Source organism: Patagioenas fasciata, chromosome 1 (genome assembly GCF_037038585.1).
Source record: "Patagioenas fasciata isolate bPatFas1 chromosome 1, bPatFas1.hap1, whole genome shotgun sequence".
In the NCBI taxonomy this organism is placed as follows: domain Eukaryota; kingdom Metazoa; phylum Chordata; class Aves; order Columbiformes; family Columbidae; genus Patagioenas; species Patagioenas fasciata.
In genome coordinates, this window is record NC_092520.1 from 51,263,195 (window position 1) to 51,285,308 (window position 22,114).

The following is a 22,114-nucleotide window of genomic DNA, read 5'->3' on the forward strand; positions in this document are numbered from 1 at the left end:
ACATGGTTTCTTACCCTAAAAAGGAATTCTTTATCACTTTTTTATCAGCTTATGCCATTCATATTTAACAATACCCTTTATACACCCTTCCAAATTTTAAATTGCTAAATTAAGCACATTAAGATGATTTGATCTCCAGTCTAACGTTTTTCGTTCTTCTGATCATAAATGCATTCCTTCTCTGGACCTACAATGGTTTAAATTCACTTTTATAACAAATTGTGGTGGGTTGACCTTGGCTGGACACCAGGTGCCCAACAAGCCACTCTATCACTCCCCTCCCCAAGTGAAAGAGGGGAGAGAAAATATAATGAAAAGCTTGTGGGTCGAGATTAGGACCAGGAGCTCACTCAGCAATTACCACCATGGGCAAAAGAGACTTGACTTGGGGAAATTAGTTTAATTTGTTACCAATCAAATCAGAGTACAGTAATGAGAAACAGAACCAGATCTTAAAACACCATCCCTTTACTCCTTCCTTTTTCCTGGACTTTACTTTCAATTTCTTGGCCTCCTTCAACCAAGTGGCTCAGGGGTAAGGGGAATGACATTCTGGTCAGTTTATCACATGTTGTCTCTGATGCTCCTTCCTCCTCAGGGAGAAGACTCCTCACACTCTTCCTCTGTGCTAACATGGGATCGCTCCAATGGGAAACAGATCCCCATGTACTTGTCTAGTGTATGTCCTTCCTACAGGCTGCAGTTCTTCAGGAACAGATTGATCCAGCATGGGTTTCCCATAGGATTTGCAAGTCCTGCCAGCAAGCCTGCTTCAGTGTGGGCTCTTCTCTCCATGGGTTCACTGATCCTGCCAGGAACCTGCTTCAGTGCAGTCTTCCTACAGGGTCACAGCCTCTTTTGGGTACATCCACCTGCTCCAGTGTAGAGTGGATAGATGATGGCAAAGCAGTGGATGTGGTCTACCTTGATTTCAGTAAAGCATTTGGCACAGTCTCCTTCAGCATCCTTGCTGCTAAACTGAGGAAGAGTGGTCTGGACAATCAGGTAGTGAGGTGGACTGTGAACTGGATGAAGGAAAGAAGGCAGAGATTTGTGGTCAATGGGGCGGAGTCTAGTTAGAGGCCTGGGTCTAGTGAAGTGCCTCAAGGATTGGTACTGGGACCAGCACTGTTCAATATATTAATCAACAAGTTGGATGAAGGAATAGAGTGCATTGTCAGCAAGTTTGATGATGACACAAAACTGGGAGGAGTGGCTGACACGCCAGAAGGCTGTGCTGCCATCCAGCGAGACCTGGACAAGCTGGAGAGTTGGGCAGGGAAAAATTTGATGAAATGTAACAAGGGAAATCGTAGAGTCTTGCATCCAGACAGGAACAACCCCAGGTTCCAGTATAGGTTGGGGAATGACCTATTAGAGAGCAGCATAGGGGAAAGGGACCTGGGGGTCCAGGGGGCAGCAGGATGACCATGAGCCAGCACTGTGCCCTTGAGGTCAGGAAGGCCAATAGCATCCTAGGGTCTATTAAAAGACAGGTGGTTAGTAGGTCAAGAGAGGTTCTCCTCCCCCTCTACTCTGCCCTGGTGAGACCACATCTGTAATATTGTGTCCAGTTCTGGGCCCCACAGTTCAAGAAGGACAGGGAACTGCTGGAGGGAGTCCACTGCAGGGCAATGAAGATGATTAAAGGAGTGGAGCATCTCCCTTATGACGAAAGGTTGAGGGAGCTGGGTCTCTTTAGCCTGGAGAAGAGGAGACTGAGGGGTGAGCGTCACAAGGATAGAGCCAGGCTCTTCTCAGTGACAACCAATGATAGGACAAGGGGCAAAGGGTACAAACTAGAACACAACAGGTTCCACCAAAATTTGAGAGGAAACTTCTTTACAGTGAGGTTAACAGAACACTGGAACAGGCTTCCCAGGGAGATTGTGGAGTTTTCTTTTCTGGAGACATTCAAAACCTGCCTGGACACCTTCCTGTGTAACCTCATCTAGCTGTTCCTGCTCTGGCAGGGGGATTGGACTAGATGATCTTTTGAGGTCCCTTCCAATCCCTAACATTCTGTGATTCTGTGATTCCTCCACAGGCTGCAGGTGAACATTTGTTTCACCATGGACCTTCATGGGCTCCAAGGAGACAGTCTGTTTCACCATGGTCTGCACTACGGGCTGCAGAGGAATCTCTGCTCCAGTGCCGGGAGCAACTCCTCCCCCTCCTTCTTTACTGACTTTGCTGTCTGTAGCGTTCTTTGTCTCAGATCACCTCATTCCTCTCTCTGGCTGAAATTATTCTTGCACATTTTTTTTCCCATTTTTAAATATATTTTCTGAGAGTTGCTACCACTGTTGCTGATCGGCTCAGCCTTGGCCAGCAACTGCTCCATCTTGGAGCCAGCTGGCATTGTCTCTGTTGGACATGGGGGAAGCTTTTGGCATCTTCTCACAGAAACCACCCCTGTAGCCTTCCTACTACCAAAACCTTGCCATGTAAAGCTCATACACAAATGCGATCATAATTGTACTTACTATTATGAAGACTATGTTTGTAACTTACACGATGTCATCATTAGTCATTTACTCTTATAGGAAATAACCTTGTTTGGCATGACCTAGATGTGTACTTTTACATTTCTTAGGCTGCATTACATAAACAATGTCTTGACTTGAGATTGCAATACATTCTTTGGCATGAAGAAAGTTTCAGGAACTAAGACATATTCCTACATGTCAAAGAGGACCAGTTAATACACCTATTTCTTTTTCACTACTTATAGAAATTTCTGAGTTTGTAACAGAAGTGTTTATTTGTCCTCTAACGTGTGACCTTCCTCTCTGTATTGTCAAGTTTCCCTTCATTTCTATTCCTCCCACCGTCAAGATCATCCATTTCTTCCTATGACATTCTATCCACTCATATATTGATCAAACCTCTTCAACAAACCCATCTTCAGCAAATTTCATCAGCACTTTCAATTCTGCTGCCCAGACCATTAAAGATAAAGTCAATCAATCCCAAAACTGATCCTTCAGAAAAACCTCAGGTAGCTTTCTTCCATTTATTCCTCTCACTTAATTTCTTCACTTACTTCTTAAACCAATCAGAACTTTCAGCATTTTAGATAGAATTTCTACAAGTGAGATTATATCTACTGAAGTTCATATTCTAAGATTTATCACTTGTCATATGCAAAAAGCAACTTACATAAGCGCAATATTTGGATTTGGCTTTCTTGGAACAGCCTGCCTTTGAAAAACTCATGATGGAGATTATTCTCTTCTTCATTTATCCTCTGTGAATATTTTATGTTTTTCTCCATCTTATTTTTAATCTGAAATGTAATTGTGAGACTGGAGTAGTAGTCTTGCATATGGTAACTTTATTTTTAGTAAAACTTGCTACTCTGGAACAGTCGTGATGAACTGAGTTAAAATCAGTTGGTGAGTCATCATGAGTGGTGTTCCCCAGGGCTCAGTATTAGGGCCAGTTCTGTTTATTGTCTTTATTATTGATCTGGATGAGAGAACTGAGTGCAATCACAGTAAGTTTGCAGGCAATACCAAGTTGGGTGGGTGTGTTGATCTACTTGAAGGAAGGCAGGCTATACAGGGGGATTTAGACAGGCTGGATTGATAGGCTGATACCAATTGTATGAGATTAAACAAGGCCAAGTGCTGGGTCCTGCACTTGTGTCACAACAACCTCAGGTAGCAATACTGGCTTGGGGAGGAGTGGCTGGCAAGCTGCCTGGTGGGAAAGGACCTAGGGGTGTTGGTTGACAGCTGGCTGAATAACAGACAGCAGTGTGCTCAGGTAGCCAAGATAGTCAACAGCATCCTAGCTTGTATCAGAAAGAGTGTGACCAGCAGGACTATGTAAGTGATCATTCCCCCATACTCACGGAATTATATACTCATAGAATCAGAGAACCATAGAATCATAGAATGGTTTGGGTTGGAAGGGACCTTAAAGACCATCTGTTTCCAAAACTAATGCCATAGGCAGGGCCATCTTCTGCTAGACCAAGTTGCTCAAAGTCCCGTCCAACCTGGCCTTGAACACTTCCAGGCATGGGGCATTCACAACTTCTTTGGGAAACCTGTTCCGGTTTTTGGCACTGATGAGGTTGCACCTTGAATATAGTGTTGAGTTTTGGGCCTCTCATTACAAGAAAGATATTGAGAGGCTGGAGTGTATCCAAAGAAGGGAAACAAAGCTGGGTAAATGTCTATACAACTGGAGTTGTTTTGTCTGGAGAAAGAGATGGGGAGGGGAGACCTTACCACTCTCTACAACCACCTGAAAGGAAGGAAGTTGTAGTGAGGTGGATGATGGTCTCTTCTCCCAAGTAACAAAGTATTTGACCAAGGAAATGGCCTCAAGATGCACCAGAGGATGTGTAGATCGGATGGTTAGAAATATTTCTCCATTGAAAGGGTTGTCAAGAGTCGGAACAAACTTCCCAGGGAAGTGGTTAAGTCACCATCCCTGGAGGTGTGGTGCCTAGGGATGTGATTTAGTGGTAGACTTAGTGGTACTATGTTAACAGTTGGACTCGATCTCAAAGGTATTTTCTAACCTAAATGATTCTGTGATTCTAAGTACAATAGACATATGAGATCCAGCAGAGCTAGTCATTGCAATCATTGTGATTGAGAGGTAGGCCCATGCAAACCTTGTGAAGTTCAACAAGGCCAAGTGCAAATTCCTGAACATGGGTCAGGGCAATCTCAAGCACAAATACCAGATGGGCAGAGAATGGATTGAGAACATCTCTGAGGAGAAGGACTTGGGAGTGTTGCTTGATGAAAACGTCAACCCAGAAATGTGTGGTTGCAGACCAGAAGCCAACCATATCCTGGGCTGCAGCAAAAGAAGCCTGTCAAAAGAGGTGACTCTCCCCCTTTATTTCAGTCTTGTGAGAGCCCACCTGGAGTATTGCATTCATCTCTGGGTTCCCCAACATAAGAAAATGGTCCTGTTGGAGTGACCTATGAAGATGATCAAAGGGCCCGAGCACTCCTGCAATGAACACAGGCTGAGAGAGTAGAGGTTGTTTAGCCTGGAGAAGAGAAAGCTCTGAAGAGACCTTATAGCGACGTGCCAGTACCTAGAGTTTTAAACGGAAAGAGAGTAGATTTAGTTAAATAAAAGGAAGAAATTATTTACTGTGATACTGCTGAGGCATTGGAATGGGCTGTCCAGAGAACCTGTGGATGCCCCAACCCTGGAAGTGTTCAAGGCCAGGTTGGATGGGGCTTTGAGCAACCTCCTGTAGTGGAAGCCATCCTTGGCTGTGGCAGTGGGGTTGGATTAGATAATCTTTAAGGTCCCTTTCAACACAAACTATTAAATGATTTCTTAATTCTATGATTCTATGATTCTATGAAAAAATCTGCAATAAAGCATGTCAGTTATTTTTTTTTCGGGATTCTGAAACCAAAATTATTTATGTCTCCAAGCTGAATTTTGTTTGAATTTGGCATAATATCTATTAATGTGAATATATGTTTCCTTTTTGTTTTAGGTTATCCATAATATCTCCCCCATCCAAAGTGTATAAATAGCCTTGTTAGTTATTTTTGGTGGTGTTTTTTTTTCCTTATATATTTATAACTAAAGAACAACTTTTATTTATTACTTGCCTTGTGAGGTTCAAGTCAGCTTTACTTATTAATTTTAGGGATTTGCAGCTTTTACCTAGACTTCCAATACTCCATATGTTCCAGTTTCAAGGTATGCGTATTTCCCTAACTATTGTAAAATTCTTGCTTTGTCATGATATCATTATAAAGTAGTTTTTTCATTCTTTTAGGTCTGGGAAATTTCCATACGAACTTGTTCTCACTTCTTGCTTGCAATTGAAATCCCAAGCATAGCATCTGCACATTTGATTCGCATTAATTACAAAACTCCTCATTTAAGCTCTGCATTTGACTTCAGTAAGGTTTTTGTAGCTTTTTATGTTTCATGCTAATTGATCAGTAGAAGTAAACAAGTTACCCCAGTGTTCCTATTATTTCAGAGATATCTATGCTTAATCCTGCAGCTGTGTGTGTAGTTTGTCAACTATATAAGAAATAAAGAAGAATTCGAGCTGAATTTTAAAGCACAGGATTCTCACAATCTTTTTTCTCAAGTTTTCACCTATAAAACCCATTTTCATTTGTGCTGCATGACAGCAAAAAAACGATGTAAGAGCAAAGGATGATGTTTGTAAGTTCAAAGTGCATTATTGCATCTCTAAATTAATAAGTGATCATACTAAAGCCTAGACTTTTTGTAGACACTGAATAGGAATTAGTTTTATATATTTGAATGAAGAAATACCTTGTCTCCTTAACATGGTAAGCAGAAGCCTTGAAGGTGGTCAGAGAAGAATGAAGATGACTTTCATCAGTTATAGCATATTCCCTTTTGTCTTTGCCTTATGAACACTGTAGCCTATAAATAGCAGGATGGTGATTTTTTTTTTTTTTTTGTTTTTTGAACAGTACTTCAAACTGGACTAGTTGGAAAGAGCTTGATATGCTACTAAAAAGGTTTTAGCTGAACACAACACGTAACATCTTATTGCACATACTTTTTGTCTGTATTTGTGTTGGCTATACATTCTTCAGATAGAACCAGTTGGCTAGTTGACCAGTTGTTACCTCCTCTTTATGTTTTGTTTCTGTACTCTGAACACTAACAGCTTACGATCAAAGTGATCAGTGCCCATCAGACTGAGCGACTCAAAAATTATAAAAGATATCTGAAACATTTCTGCAGGTGTATCCAACAAAAGAAGTGTTCACTATAGTCCAGAATGATGACAAATTTTCTAGGTTTTAGTGCAGTGCATTAAACGAACAGTGTCAGTGTCAGTTCCTGGCTCCCCATCAAGCGGAGCGTAGTTTAGCCGTAGTATGCAACCTACCCGATGGCAGAGACAGGAGAGTCTGGGGATCCCTACTCTATAGCATCCGTTGCACCACTATCCATGTGTAAGAGTCATTCTGAAGATTTGCCTGACATTGCCATCAGCAACTGAGAGAACTGAGGCCCTTACAGAAAGAACACATGGACAATGACTTGGAGAGAGGACCAAGTGCACTCTGTTACACTGGTTTCTCCGATTTGGGGGGGCTGTTGCTTACAATGGTCGCTGTATGGACTTCACCTGCCGCTTCAACCAAACCAGCCCCTGCCTCCTAAAAGGGATTGTTATGAGGGTCTCTTCGACCCACGGACAATAGCTGCCATCCACAAGATGTGTTCTCACCTGCAGCCTCAGTCACACCTGTCCTCGAACACCTGTTCCCTCAAACAATGGCCAAACAAAAAAGAGAATGCCCAGAAGTTCATCAAGGGTCCTGAGGTCACCCAATGGACCAGAGAAAGGCCCTGAATGCTGCCCACGTAAGTGCTGGCAGAAGAAAGCATGGATCTTTCAAACCTGCGCAATTTAAGCCTGGGTTGCAAAATCAAGGTGGAGACTGGCCTCAAACAACGGGAGCGAGGGGGGATGAAGAAGCATGAGAGATGGACACTGTTGAGATCTCCCTACCAGAGGATACTGACTCATGACAGAGGCCTGGCAGGACTCTACGGGACTGGAGACCAGAGGGAGGCCTCTGGACCTCATCTGGTGGTAAGGCAATCCACTTTTTTCCTTTTTGTTTTCATGTTTCTTTTCCCTTTTCCTTTTTCTTACTCTCTCTTGCTATCGTGTGCCGCTTTACGGGCAAAATAATAAAGTAACACCGTTTGACTGAATTATAACCCCTTGGCATTTTGGTTGGTTTAATTTTGTGCTTCGAGATCAAGGTAAAAGAACCATCACTAGTCCATCACTGAATGGACCGTAACACCATGCCTATTGAGTCTTTCTAGCTTCTGCAGAGAATAGGTTGTAAAAGATACTCTCCTTCACCACTTGGCCCTGCCTAATTTTCAGTTCAGACTCTGAAAAACTGAAAGTTCCTTAGATAGGTCAAAGGAATCTCTGTCCAACAGTTTATTAGCATCCCAACCATTGTTTTGTAGCAGCAGTTTCAGTACCGTATTTGAAATACAGATTTTTTTAAAAAGGTAACGCTTGATACAGTATTTTTACTAGTTCTGAAATGACAATGACCAAATCTAGTTAATAACTATTTGGTATTACAGAAGTCCATTTCCCAATTACACTTTAACAATTTTTTTTTTTTTTAGTTTGGAGTAAGGAGGCTGAGAGGCGACTTCATTACACTTTACAGTTTCCTGAGGAGGCAAGTGGAGAAGGAGGTGCTGATCTCTTCTCCCTGGTATCCAGTGATAGGGTACTTGGGAGTGTTTCAAAGCTACATCAGAGCAGGTTTAGACTGGACATTAGGAAGCATTTCTTTACTGAGAAAGAACAGGAACAGGTTTCCCTGAGAGGTGGTCGATGCCTGTCAGTGTTTAAAAGCCATTTGGACAATGCCCTTAACAACACACTTTTGGTCAGCCCTTAATTGGTCAGGCAGTTGGACTAGATGATCATTGCAGGTCCATTCCAACTGAAACTATTGTATTCTATTTCATTCTATTCATTCTAATTCTATTCTAATTTGTTCCATTCTATTAAATTCTAGTCATTCCTAAGAAAACTTTTAATCTAGAAAAGATATTCATATAAACAACTTAGAAGCACATTTTAAGTAGAGAAATTTTATTGAAGTAGAAATCAAATAACTGAACTATTTAAATAGCATCAAGAAAAAAGGTATTTGTGAAATTATTCATTATTTGTAAATTTAGCCAATTTTAATACATTGCCTAACACTTCATACAGAAGAGGAATTCATGAATCATTTACATATCTAATTCTAGTATAATCATAATGATGTTATAGCACCAATTCACAATTACTCAATTTATTTTCAAAATGCTCTCACATATTGCCTTGAAAGACATAAGGAATTATTCACTAGTTAATGTCTTTGGGTTTTGTTGTTTTATTCTTTTTTTAAAAGCATACTCACAAGCATAAATTTTTCACAATTACTTGATCTAAGTGTGCAAATTCCACAGAAGGGAATTAGACAATCAAACTGGAACATGTGTGGGTTTTCTGTCGGTACCCTGAGTGCATCCTCCATTGGGGAGTTTATCTGGCTGAATCCACTGTGATGTTCTTTGCAGAGAAGAACTGTTATGAAAAGAGCCAGAAGTGAAAGACCGGAACTTCATGACAGGAAGCTCATACAATTCAACAAAGGGAAATGTCCTGGCCCCAGAGAGAAATAGAGCCATGCACCAATATATGTCGGTGGCTGACTAGTTTGAAAACAACTTTTCAGAAAAGGACCTGGAGGTCCAGCAATATGCCCTTGTGGCATAGAGGGCTAATGGTATAATGGGCTGCATTAGGAGGATTGTTGCCAGCAGCTTGAGGGAGATGATCCTTCTTCTCCACTCCACTGGGAAGCCCACACCTGGAACACTGTTCAGTTCTGAGCTTCCCAGTACAAAGAGACATGGACACACTAGTCAGAAAAAAAAAGCCACTAAGTTAACTAAGAGTCTGAAACTTTGCTCCTATGAGGAGAAGCTGAGACATCTGGGACTGTTTTTCCCAGAGAAGGTTCAGGGAGGATCTTATAAATGTGCCTAAATACCTGAAAGAAGGCTGCAAAAAGGATGGACCCAGGCTCTTTTGAGTGGTGTTCAGTGATAAGACCAGAGGCAATGCGCACAAACAGAAACACGTAAGGATCCCTCTGAACATCAGGAAGCACTTTTCATTGTGAGGTTGACCAAGTGTACTGACACAGGTTGCCCAGAGAGCTTGTGGAGTCTTCCTCCTTCAAGATATTCAAAGGCTATCTAGACATGGTCCTGGGCAACTGCCTCTAAGTAGAGGAGGTTGGCTCCAAAGGTTATTTAAAGTGGATGTTTTTCTGTTTTGTTTTGTTTTTCTATAAATTGCCAATTTTTTTGTGTGTATAATAATGTTATAGTATATTTTACTGACAATTTTTTTACAGTTTTATCTTTTCAATTATGCAACACTTAAAATGATTTTGAGTGTTTGTTTGTTTGTTTTTAAACTCTGGCACCTTGCTTTATGTGTGCCAACAGATTCAACCCACGTATTATAGTTAATATCCTGAACTAGTTTCTTAACAGTCAATGTCATTTAGGACTATCTGTTCTCTAAGCTGCAAAGATTGTATTTCTTCACTTTTGACATAGCAAAATATGAAGCAGCTTCTTTGCCTCATTTACTGAGAGAGACCTGTATCATTATCAGCACAGAATGTGAAATCTGGATATTTAGCAGAATGAAATGCCAACATTAAGGCCTCTAATATGGCTTAGAGACTATTGTAGCAACTCTTGCTTCTGGGATATAATTTATACTTTTAAGATTTTTTTTAGATTTTAATTAATTTGAATTGCAAGATAAAAATATGTAGGTTTTTGTGACTGTAAAGGAAATAATCACACTTTTTGGGGTAGTGACACAATTCAGGTTTTTTTTCCATTACTTCTTCTTTTAGAAGAAATGAGTAAATGAAAGTCTACAGAATGCTTTTCCTATTACAGACCTGATTTTTCGATGTTCTTCAGATGATACATCAATGTATCTGTTATTAGTAATCTTGTACCATAGTCACAATAGTTTATTGCTCTCAATTTATGACTTTCAAAGAAATTAATAGTCTCTACTTTTTGTGCTTGCTTGCTTCCTTCCTTCCTTTGCTTTACTACTCACTTGCTTGTACTGGGGAGCCCAGATCTGGGTTCAGCACTCCAGCTGTGGCATCACCATTGCTGAGTAGAGTAAAAGTATCAACTCCCTTGGCCTGCTGGAAACACCCTGCCTAATGGAGATTGTCACCAGCTACTGCAGGATGACAATAAATTATGGCAGAGGCTCTCTGTTAACCCCACACCCTCCCCACTAAGGAAAGGAAATAGGAGGAAAAGGGAGAGAGACTTTCAAGTTGGAAAAGTTAAAAATGCTTTACTAATGTTACCAATAAATAGAGAAAATAATACAAAATATACAAAACCAGTCTTGAATTTCCCGTGGCAGCACATCATTGCCCACAGCAGAGCTGAGATTGCTCCAACTGCTGCAGGGCAGGCACCCAGAAGTCCTGGGATGGACTCCTCATCAAATTGGAACTGGATTCAGGGATGCAGGGTGTGGATCCAGGCCTCGGATAGCAGGCACGACAGGCAGGGTCCTCTTCAGATGCCGGCCATGGTTGAAGAGAACGAGACCCTCATGATATCCCACTTTTATAGGATGTGTGATGTGTATGGGATGGAATGGTTAGTTGGTCAATTTTAGTCACCTGTTCTGTCTGCCTCTCCTTCCAAATACGCCCCTCTTGCTTATGGGATGTCCATTTTATCAGCAACTTTGGCTGCCATAGCAACAAGTTTAAACCCGGGCCCCTTCTGCATACCATTGCTACCATTATCAGCTCCAGAGTGAACAGTGTCTGAAAAACATGCAGCCAAATTCAGAAAAGTGCAGTTAGTTAGAGTAGCTTAGCTGAAGGGAAAATTCACTAATAGACAACTGGACTTGTTTTTAACAAAACCAGGACACAGACCATAGTGCTCTTGATCTAGTTTAACAAACTTATTAAGTGAAACTTAATAATTTGTTTAGAGTGTTAGGTTTTTGCTGATATTTGTATTTGTATGTTAATTTTGTCATCTGATCCTTACCTAAAAAGGTCACCTTGCACCCTTTTTTATCTGAACAATGCAATCAGTTATGTAGTCAACACAAACAAGAGAGCTAGCCCAGATGTCCAGTTGGTTATCATGGAAGGACATAAAGTATACAAAAGACGTAGTATTATGGCAAGAAAAAACATAGTTTCTTGTATAGAGCTAAGAGAAAGAGGAAGGGAAAAAAAACCCACACAACCTATTCTACCAAACTGTATTTTGTTTACTAACAAGATAATTAAGAGAAAACATATCAATTGGTGGAAAGTTGAGCAGAAAATTTCAGACAGAAAGGACCGAACTATCATGATTAGTAGTTTCCTCATTAGTATGACCAAAAATATCTTTGCTTTCAAGAGACAGAACAGTACAACCTATTTAACTTGAACTGGGGTTGTTTCTATTGGTAATTATAAATAATACATCTCTAAAAAATATAGAATCATAGAGCATCCTGATTTGGAAGGGACCCGCAAGGATCATTAAGTCCAACTCCTGTCCCTGCATAGAACAACCCCAAAATTCTCACCATGTTCCTGAGGGAATTGTCTAAATGCTTTTGAATACCATTAGGCTTGGGGCCATGGCTACGTCCCTGGGGAGCCCATTCCAGTGCTCCACCACCCTCTGGGTGAATAAACTTTTCCTTGTGTCCAGCCTAAACCTCCCCTGGCATATCTTCCTGCCATTCCCTTGCGTTCGATCTTTTTCAAATGTGGTGAGCACCCTCCAGATGACCCAACATAGTTGCTGCTGTAGCATTTAATGTTATCCTATAATTACCTTGAGACAAGACTCAGCAAACACCTTAAATCTCACCATACTTAAACCTACAGATGAAGACACAGAAGAAATAATCTTTAATACAATGAACTTTGAGTGTCTTCTTACCCTGTACTAAAGTAACAAAGAAACCACTCAGCCACTGTGTCTCTTCAGAGAGACATCCATTCTCAATTTCATATGAGGAAACCACTCAGCCATCACTTGCCCAATACTTTGAAAGAGCAAAGCCAAACAGCTTCTTTTCTTAGATTACGCTATTTTTGTCATAATCTCTTGACTGACCCTCTTCTTTCAAATCATGCTATTTAAACATTACAAGCCACCCTGCCTAAGGTAAAAAAGAGAATGTGATGGTAAAGCTGGCACACATACCTTGCTCTGGGCCACTTTCTATGACTTTTTGTTTTGACTTTTTTTCTGTTTGAGAGCAAGTACCGAGCTGTTGTTTGAGACTCCAAGTTTCTATGAACACTTCCAATTGCTGATACATAGAGTGAAATAGAATAAAGAAAAAACAAACAAATAAACAAACAAACAAGTAAACAACACCAAGCCAAACCAAACAAACAAAATCCCCAAACAAAAATTTTAAAAGTCAAACAACAACCAAAAAAAGAAAAATAAGAAAAGAAAAAAAAAAGTCTGGCCTTGTGTATGCAAAGAGGTAACAGCTTTTGCAAGAGAAATCTAATTGCACAAAGATAAAAAATATTATATGCTTCATTTCTTGCTGTCAGATGTGTACCCCTGGTTTTTAGTTGCTGTTGTTTGACAGAATACCCTTAGGTCTTCAAATACTGTTTACAAACTTTTGCAGTCAAAGACTAGAAACATTTTGAGTTTCAATCTGGGTTTCCGATTACATGTCTTCAAGGTTCAGTGCAAACATTCTGCATAACTCTAGGTGCAATTTTCTACAGGTGGCTAAGCAGAAGGTAGATTTATATAGCTGTAATAAGAACAAAATAGTTATGCTTATATTAAAGTAGAAAGTTTTCAGCAACTGTTTTATAAGCTTGCTTGGTCTGAAGCGTAGCATGAAATATGATTTTCAATGTGAGAAAACTGCTAAGAATGCACAACCAACTAGACTATTACAGCAGGAAGGGAGATTCCTTAGGCTTACTGATTTACATATTAGATGCATCCCTACTGAAAATAAATGTGTTTTATTCCTGGTTTGATCAGCTAGGAGGTTAGATTTTAAAGTGTTTAATTGTAACATAATACCATCTAAATAAATGGCATGCCATATGGAATCTTCATACCAGTTTGTAAGAAATAAGGAAAAGAACAAGACTGAAACTTTCAAATATTATGGAGCAAATGTACCTGTTTCTCAGGATTATATTTGTTACGTAATAGAACTAATAGTAGTCCTTTTCTAGCTATTTCTTCAAGAATATTGGAGGTTTTTGTAATAACTTTAAATATGCATTTTACATGCTGCTCTTTTTCTATTTATTACTAAAACAGTAGGTAGACTAAACACCTAATAATGCCATTAGTAATAATTAAAACCTTTACAGTTTAAAAAACAACAAAAAAAAAAACCCACCCATATAACATTTTACTTTACTTTCTATATCTATAACTAAACTCATACTTTTCTAGTCAAATACTGAATGAAGAAACACAGACTACAGGACCCCATACAATCAATATTTTTTGTCAAATTATTTGATGGTAAAAAAACATGAAAAACAGATTGAAAAAGGAGCAATGACTATTTGATCCATATTACCTACAAAACTCATGTGAAAGACCCTTCCATTAAAAGATAATATTTTAATAATAAGTCACCAATATGATCAGCCACTAACTTCCAGTTGACAATGTGCTTGAAAGAATTGTTTTAGCAAATTCTGAATTATTAAAATTAAGGTTAAAAACTTCAATATCGGCATGTGATTTAGCTTCAATGCTGTTTATGTCTTTGGATATACAGTATATAGGAATGTTATTGTAAAGGAATAGAAACATTTAGAAGAAATGGAACAACACAAAAAGCAAGAAACACAGTGATGTTCAGCTCTAAGTTTAGTAGTTAAAAGTTTGAAAAGGGATTTATAGCCTTTTTCTTACCCTTCCCTTCCCCTCCCTTTCTTTGCAAAGTCCAATTTCGAGAGATGTGGCTATTATTAAGAAGCAACCCTGGCTGTAAGACACAAGCCCTGGACTGTTTCAGACAGAAGTGCAGTGTACAGGAGTCACATGCTGCACCTTTAACTTATGCTAATGGTCTTCACAAATCTTCTGCCTGCTCCCTTTTTGTCATGGTACAGACTGTTTTTTTTTTCACAAATTCAGAATGTTTATAGATGGAAAAGACATCTTAATATAAAAGTGTTATTTCTTATCTCAACAGCAGTATAGAGTTATGAATGATTGAAGGGAGAAGATCCTAATAAACAAGAAGAAAATCACTGTCATTGTAGGTGCCAGTAGAAATTATACATTTCTGACAATTTGCATGTTAAAGTTTATAAATTGCTGACATTATGCTCAGTTCTGTGCTTGATGTGAAAGAATCTGAAATGACTAACTTAAGAAGTATGTCTGTGTAAAAAGGCATACTTAAAAACCAAGGCAATAAAAACTGGGTTATTCCACCTTCCTTTTCAGCCATTTTGCTTCACAGTGGGGAAGAAGTAGCATTTTTAGTAAGAAGACCTGTAGCTTCTTCGTTTGCTGGAAGAACATCTTAGTTCAATCCTGTACACTTGAATGCTCTTGAAGCTGCGGATGAAAAATGGTAAAGTTGCCCTTATAAAAAGCCATCTCCCTGCAGGGCAGTCATGGGGGCTTGCCAGGGATGGCGAAATCGTGATTTAGCTCCTGGTTGCCAGGCAACAGTTAAGGAAGGAGCAGATCTCCTTTCTTAAAGAAATTGAGTGGTCCTCTACTAGTGTTTGCACACACAGAGTCATTGCTTGAAAAACAATAACAATTTCTGTAAAGGTAAAACTACTCTGAACATCTGAAAGAGTTCTGGAGACCAAAAACTACCTCCTCGAATCAATAGGACCACCATTTCTATTTTCTTTATATGACCCTGAGCACCTGTGTTTTGGTTTTGTTTTTCTGATGCTTGCTTTTCTTTCTTTCTTTCTTTCTTTCTTTCTTTCTTTCTTGCTTTCTTGCTTTCTTGCTTTCTTGCTTTCCTGCTTTCTTTCTTTCTTTCTTTCTTTCTTTCTTTCTTTCTTTCTTTCTTTCTTTCTTTCTTTCTTTCTTTCTTTCTTTCTTTCTTTCTTTCTTCCTTTCTCTCTCTTTCTCTCTTTCTCTCTTTCTTTCTCTCTTTCTCTCTTTCTCTCTTTCTCTCTTTCTTTCTTTCTTTCTCTCTTTCTCTCTTTCTCTCTCTCTCTTTCTCTCTCTCTTTCTCTCTTTCTCTCTTTCTCTCTTTCTCTCTTTCTTTCTCTCTTTCTTTCTCTCTTTCTCTCTTTCTTTCTCTCTTTCTCTCTTTCTCTCTTTCTCTCTTTCTCTCTTTCTCTCTTTCTCTCTTTCTCTTTCTCTCTCTTTCTCTCTCTTTCTCTCTCTCTTTCTCTCTTTCTCTCTCTCTTTCTCTCTTTCTCCCTTCCTTCCTTCCTTCCTTCCTTCCTTCCTTCCTTCCTTCCTTCCTTCCTTCCTTCCTTCCTTCCTCTCTCTCTCTTTCTCCCTTTCTCTCTCTCTCTTTCTCTTTCTCTCTCTCGTTCTCTCTCTCTCTTGTTCTCTCTCTTTCTCTCTTTCTCTCTCTCTCTTTTTCTTTCTCTCTTTCTCTCTTTCTTTCTTTCTTCCTTTCTTTCCTTTCTTTCCTTTCTTTCCTTTCTTTCCTTTCTTTTCTTTCTTTTCTTTCCTTTCTTTTCTTTCTTTTCTTTCTTTTCTTTCTTTTCTATTTTCTTTTTTCTTTCCCACTTTGAAGAAGTGTTGAGGATTTTTTTTAGATTGTTTAACAGTGACTGATTTACTGTGGCCATTGTTAGGAAAAGATGGTCCAAACTTATAGCTTAAATACAAATGCCCAAAAAGAGGACATTCAAATACTTCCAATGAAAACAATTTTAATGTCCAGTCCTCCCTCCTCACATGCAGAAATTAACAAAATTAAGTACATTACCATTCCGTTGTGAAGTTCCATCTTTTGATCTTATATTTTATGACAGAATTTATTACTTTCCATGCTAATCTAATTTACCATATGTGGCTCCATTCAAAGAGGAAAACAGAAGGTTTATCTAAAAGAACAGGTGGGTTTTTATGTTTTCTTATGTTCAATTTTTACTAAGATAGAAGTCACCCAGATATATACAACTATAGAAAAATGGGAGTTTAAGTGGGGAATTGTCCTATTTAAGAAAATATTGATGGTTTTGTTAATTTATTTTATTTACTGAAATGATTTATAAGTAAACAAATGTGATGTTACATGTTAAAAATGTAACTGGTGGGCTTTTCCTAACTTTACATAATATTTGATAAGCCCTGGTAGGGGATGAGATAACATTCTCTCTTGTTATGAAACTGTCTGAACAGCAACATTAGAAATAGTGAAGGAAATGAAGGTGTGGTTTTAAAATTTAGAAGTTAACTAAAATATAATGCTTTCTATTTGTTGGTATCAGAACAATGTATACTGAGGAAACCATCGTCCATCACTTCTGATGCGGATAAAAGCATTATGCAGAATTAAATGACATATGTTGGTCCTAGTTTGTAAGTCCTCAAGAATAAAGTTCATTTCAATGAAGATTGAAACTTACATGAAATAAAAGAAAATAAATTGTCTATTGTAATTTTTGTGAAAATTTCCATTATGAGAAGGAGATATTTTTCTTACCTCTAAAAAACAATTCCTGAGCATCATGGCTAGCTGTCAAAACTCAAATCCATGTAAACATGTAAAGGAACATGGTTATATCTTTTTGAGGGGTTTTGGTTTAATTTTGTTTCTTTTTTTTTTCTTTTACTTCAGTTTTCTTAACACAACAATTAATTCAGAAATCTGGAATAATGGCAGAATATTCGAAAGCATAAATATTTTAAATATCATAGAACAACATGGTATTTTTCTCAGCTTCAGCCATTTCGTTTTGAACTGAGGGAAACATCTGCTTAACCTAGAGGCCTATTTGAATCTATATTTTAGGAAACTATTTAAAAGAAAATCCTCAAAAGACTGTCTTAAGTCCTATAAAAGTCAGCAAAGATAAGAAAGTGCTTATGAACTTAGGCGATTTCTTCAGTGAAATTGGCAGACTGGGCCCCTTAAATTTAGTCATAAACCAGTTACGTAATTAAGACCTCATTAAACTCCCAAATTAATTTTCAAGATCAGTTTTCTTCATCTATATAGTCTCTGTACACAATAAAAAGCAATTTCTTTTTTTTGAAAGATGAGACCTTTTTGCTTTGTTCACACTGCTTAAATCTGTGGGATTTCAGTGTTTTACCTCACAATGGTTAATTAGAATCATACATGTTAACATGAGGTTTTACGAATGTTTCATTTCATATTTTAAGTGGGTATCTCTACTGAACTGTTCTTTTACAATAATTGAAATGAAATATTCTTAAATGATTGAAGTATTTAATCACCACTTGTGAAGGTTGTATTTTCAAGGTTTACGCTGGGGGGTTTTTGCACAGGGAATTTACATATCCATTAAGCTTGCATGGCTGTATGCATTTCATTTGGGAAATAAGAAAAAAGTTCACAAAATTTTATATAATATTTAATACTTTTGTTATCCCTTTGTCATTTAACTATTTAACTTAGTATTCAGCAATAGTAAAAAAAAATATCTGCCAAATTACATATTTTTTGTAATAGAATTCCTTTATAAAGTCTTTAGGTTTCCTCTTCAGAAGACATTAGATTTTTATGCCAATATGCTAAATAGAACCTTTTTTTAAACATAGTCAGTAAAATTTTTTAGAAGTTCACAGTCATCAGAGGCATTGAGTAATGCTAATATATTCCTCTTCTACCCATCTACCTTATTGTTTTATTCACTTTTAAAACAGTGCTAGGAAAAATTGTGCTTAAACATTCTTTTGGTTTTCATTAATTAACCACCTTTTTGCTGAGCTTTCTGTGTTGGTGGAAGATACATTTCTCCACAAATCCTCCTCTCTTTTTTACTCTTATTTTTTGCTCTCATTCCACTATACCCCCACACCCAAAGGACATTTTGACTGTGACATTTTACTTTAAAAAGTATTATAAATTAGATGGAGAGACATATATTCCCAACACTTTCAAATTAAGGCCAAATGCTTGAATCTACGACAGAGGAAAGAAGAATTTCATTTGTATAAATTATGAGTGTTTATAAAAATATTTTGTATATAGAGAAAGTACTGAAGCAATGAGTATTCCACGTAGTACATTCTGAACAGGGTAAGAATTCACATGAGAGACAACATGTCAGAAATTCTCAATGTTGGGATGTATGATACTCTCAAAAAAGCATAAATTTAATATTCAGGAATACCTTAGGAATCTAAATCACTGTAAAGTTCATTAAGACAACAGATTCCTAGAAAGAACACTGTTTTATTTAAGCTGAAAAACCCTGCAAGTAAAATATATGTATTAATATATATCTGCAGTAACTGTTAAATGAGTTGCAAAATCAGAATACTTTTTCTTGGATGTTAATATTCCAAGAACTAGTTCCAGAATGCTTGCAGATATCTCTTTCAGGCTTTCTAATAAAAAGTTAATTGAAACCCTGTTGTGAATCCCCAGAAGTAAAAAAATATTTATTTCTTAAGGACAATATCTGGCGATTATCAAAATTAACTTTGTTTAACAATAAGTTAGTAGATAGCATAGCCCAAATATCTGTTATCTCTCCTTATTCACCAGCTAGATAACAATCATCTTGACACACAGTCAGTCTCATTCACAAAATATCACCTCATTTTGTACTTCCCTCATCATAAAATGTTTACCTACAGCAATTTATAGTCCTTTAAGAAAAGAAACAGTTTAGATGCTCAAGGATATAAAACCTGGGAATTTATAAAGAATATGTGGCAACAGAGCTTTGTTAAACTATTTGACAGTAATAGGAACATCAAAAAGAAATTGGAAAAAGAAGCACTAATTATGTGATCTAAGCTACCTGTAAAACCCGTATAAAATTTGTTAAACATTATGATTCTTAAAATAATATGTTTCATTAAAAAAAATTCAAACCTGTCAGAAAACAAATGTTATAATTATTTCCCTTTACATTTTCATTAGTCAAAATGTATGTTATTTATAAAACATAGAACTGCAATCCAGTAATTTGAAACTTCTTGTCTTACAATGACAAACAAAATCAACACAGCTCAGTGAGGCTGCTGTTTTTCCTGTTAAACTTTGTCACAGTGCTTATACATTTGAAACAGAAATCCTAATGAAGGAAGATTAGTAAAGTTTCAAGTGTTAAGACCATTAATAATTATAAAACTTGACATTTCAAAGGAAAGCAATTTTAGATCTTTGCATAAGTCTGTTCTGCATTTAAATTACTAGCAAAAAACCAAAATCAGTTATTCAGACATGTTGGGAACTTCCCTTAGTGAAAATAAATAACTTATTCTCGGGAATAAGGGATATATATTATTTGCTGGTATTTTATTCTTAATCACATTTTCTTTTCACAAGCTTGCATTAATCATGCTCCCTGTGGGTGATCTCCTTGTAGAAATGTAGGACAGTCTGTTCACCTGAGACTGAGTAAATCTTATACAAAGGGACTCATGTTGTGGGAATTATTTTATGAAGTCACCGACTTTCTCAGACAAAGGAAATCTGCAATAAAGTATTGGTAGCAATTTGAGTAAGTTGGAATTTTACTTCATCTTCTCTTGTTCCAGCACATTCTGAAAATATACACTTGTAATATTTGTTCTTACAATATATGCACAAAAAAATCACAATCACAGAATGTTAGGGATTGGAATGGACCTCAAAAGATCATCTAGTCCAATCCCCCTGCCGGAGCAGGAACACCCAGATAAGGTTACACAGGAATGTGTCTGGGCAGGTTTTGAATGTCTCCAGAGTAGGAGACTCCACAACACCCTGGGCAGCCTGTTCCAAAACAATAAAGTATTACGCTTTGTTTTAAATAAGAAATCCAATTCTGAAAGGGGCGGAAAGAGTAGAATGACTAGGTATTTCTCAGTTATGGGGTTTTATTGATTTGTTGTGAATAGTGGAGTTTTCAGTGAGTTTAAAAACTGTTCCTTGGATGTTCTTACCTTATTATGTCATTCTTCTACTTCGTGATTAAAAGGTTAGATGAATGTGCTTTGTACATCTGATGTGCACTCTTTGTACCCTTTTTACCCTTTACAAAGGTTAAAAAAGGCTAGCAAAAACTGTTTTCTCCCATAATTTTGAAAGCGACAAAAAACTGCACCCTACCCCACTATTCAGCTTTCAGAAGTACAAAGATATAAATAAAGAGTCGAGATTATCTCCCAACTATGAACAAAAGCCACATATTATGCTATTTTTTTTCTATGACTTTGATCTATATGCCACAAATTCTATGGACCAGACACAAGACGGAAATCCTTCTGTTCTTATTATGGACATAGCGAAATTAAGTTGGAGAAATAGAAGTGCATCTTTACTGCTTTTATTTCTTACTTATGTTTCCTCAGTGAATCAGTCCCTTTCTAAATTCTTTTAAACTTCTCTATGAATTTTGAATATGTTTTGTATCTCAAATTTTTCCATGAAGAAACTTCAGTGACTGTGAGCATATACTTTGAAGAGTGAAGTGCATTCAGATTTCTAATACAAAATAAATGAAACGTACAAACCCCTTTCTCATAAAATAATTAAAATGCCAGGTAAACAGAAGAAATCCGTAACTCTAGAAGCATGCAGACCCTTTTAGTATAAAGACTATTAACAAAAACAAACAAACAAACAAACAAAACCCAGAAAATCACAACTGTCTTGAAGAACAAATCCTTCTCAGAAAATAAATAGAAAAAAGTTTTTAGTAGGTTTGTTTTCTGGGTGCTTTGTTGTTGTTTTGGTTTGGTTTGTTTTAAACAGAAGGGTCATTTGAGGAGAAAAGTGGTTAAGTTGAAAGCAGAAAATGTGCAAAGAAACAATACAAATAAAGTGTTCTTCTCCCTTTTCTTTCTCTTATTCCCTCCTCCCCCTTCCCTCTTATTCTTTTTCACAAAGAGGAGGGACCACTAAATGGTCATTGGGAGATTAATTTGGCCACATGCAGGTGTCTATTGTCATTTGACTTGTTCCAGGGCACCTTGCCAGGCTTTCAGTTGCCTGTCCAGAAGGACCCACATGCTCCCTGGATGTCTGGGTTTACAGCTGCTGACTGTGTATCAATTATTTTGGGTAAACCAGTTGTCCTGGAAGGTACCAAATACCTGTGTGGGGCAACTGAATGAAATCCTAAAGGCCTACTTCAAGATGAGCTGAATAACTCACTAGGATCTGCTGAAGTACAGTTCCATTGGCTACAGTGTATGTTTAGATTCCAGATGACATGTGCATACCTTGGGGCACTTTCTGATAACTCATTCTTTAACAAAAACCTACTCCCACCTTTTAAACAGGAAAAAAAAGAGTTGAAATCAATGTCCTTTTATCTGGATATTTGGATAATAAAACTATCTACGGTCTTACAATTTTTTTTTTTTTTTTTTTTTT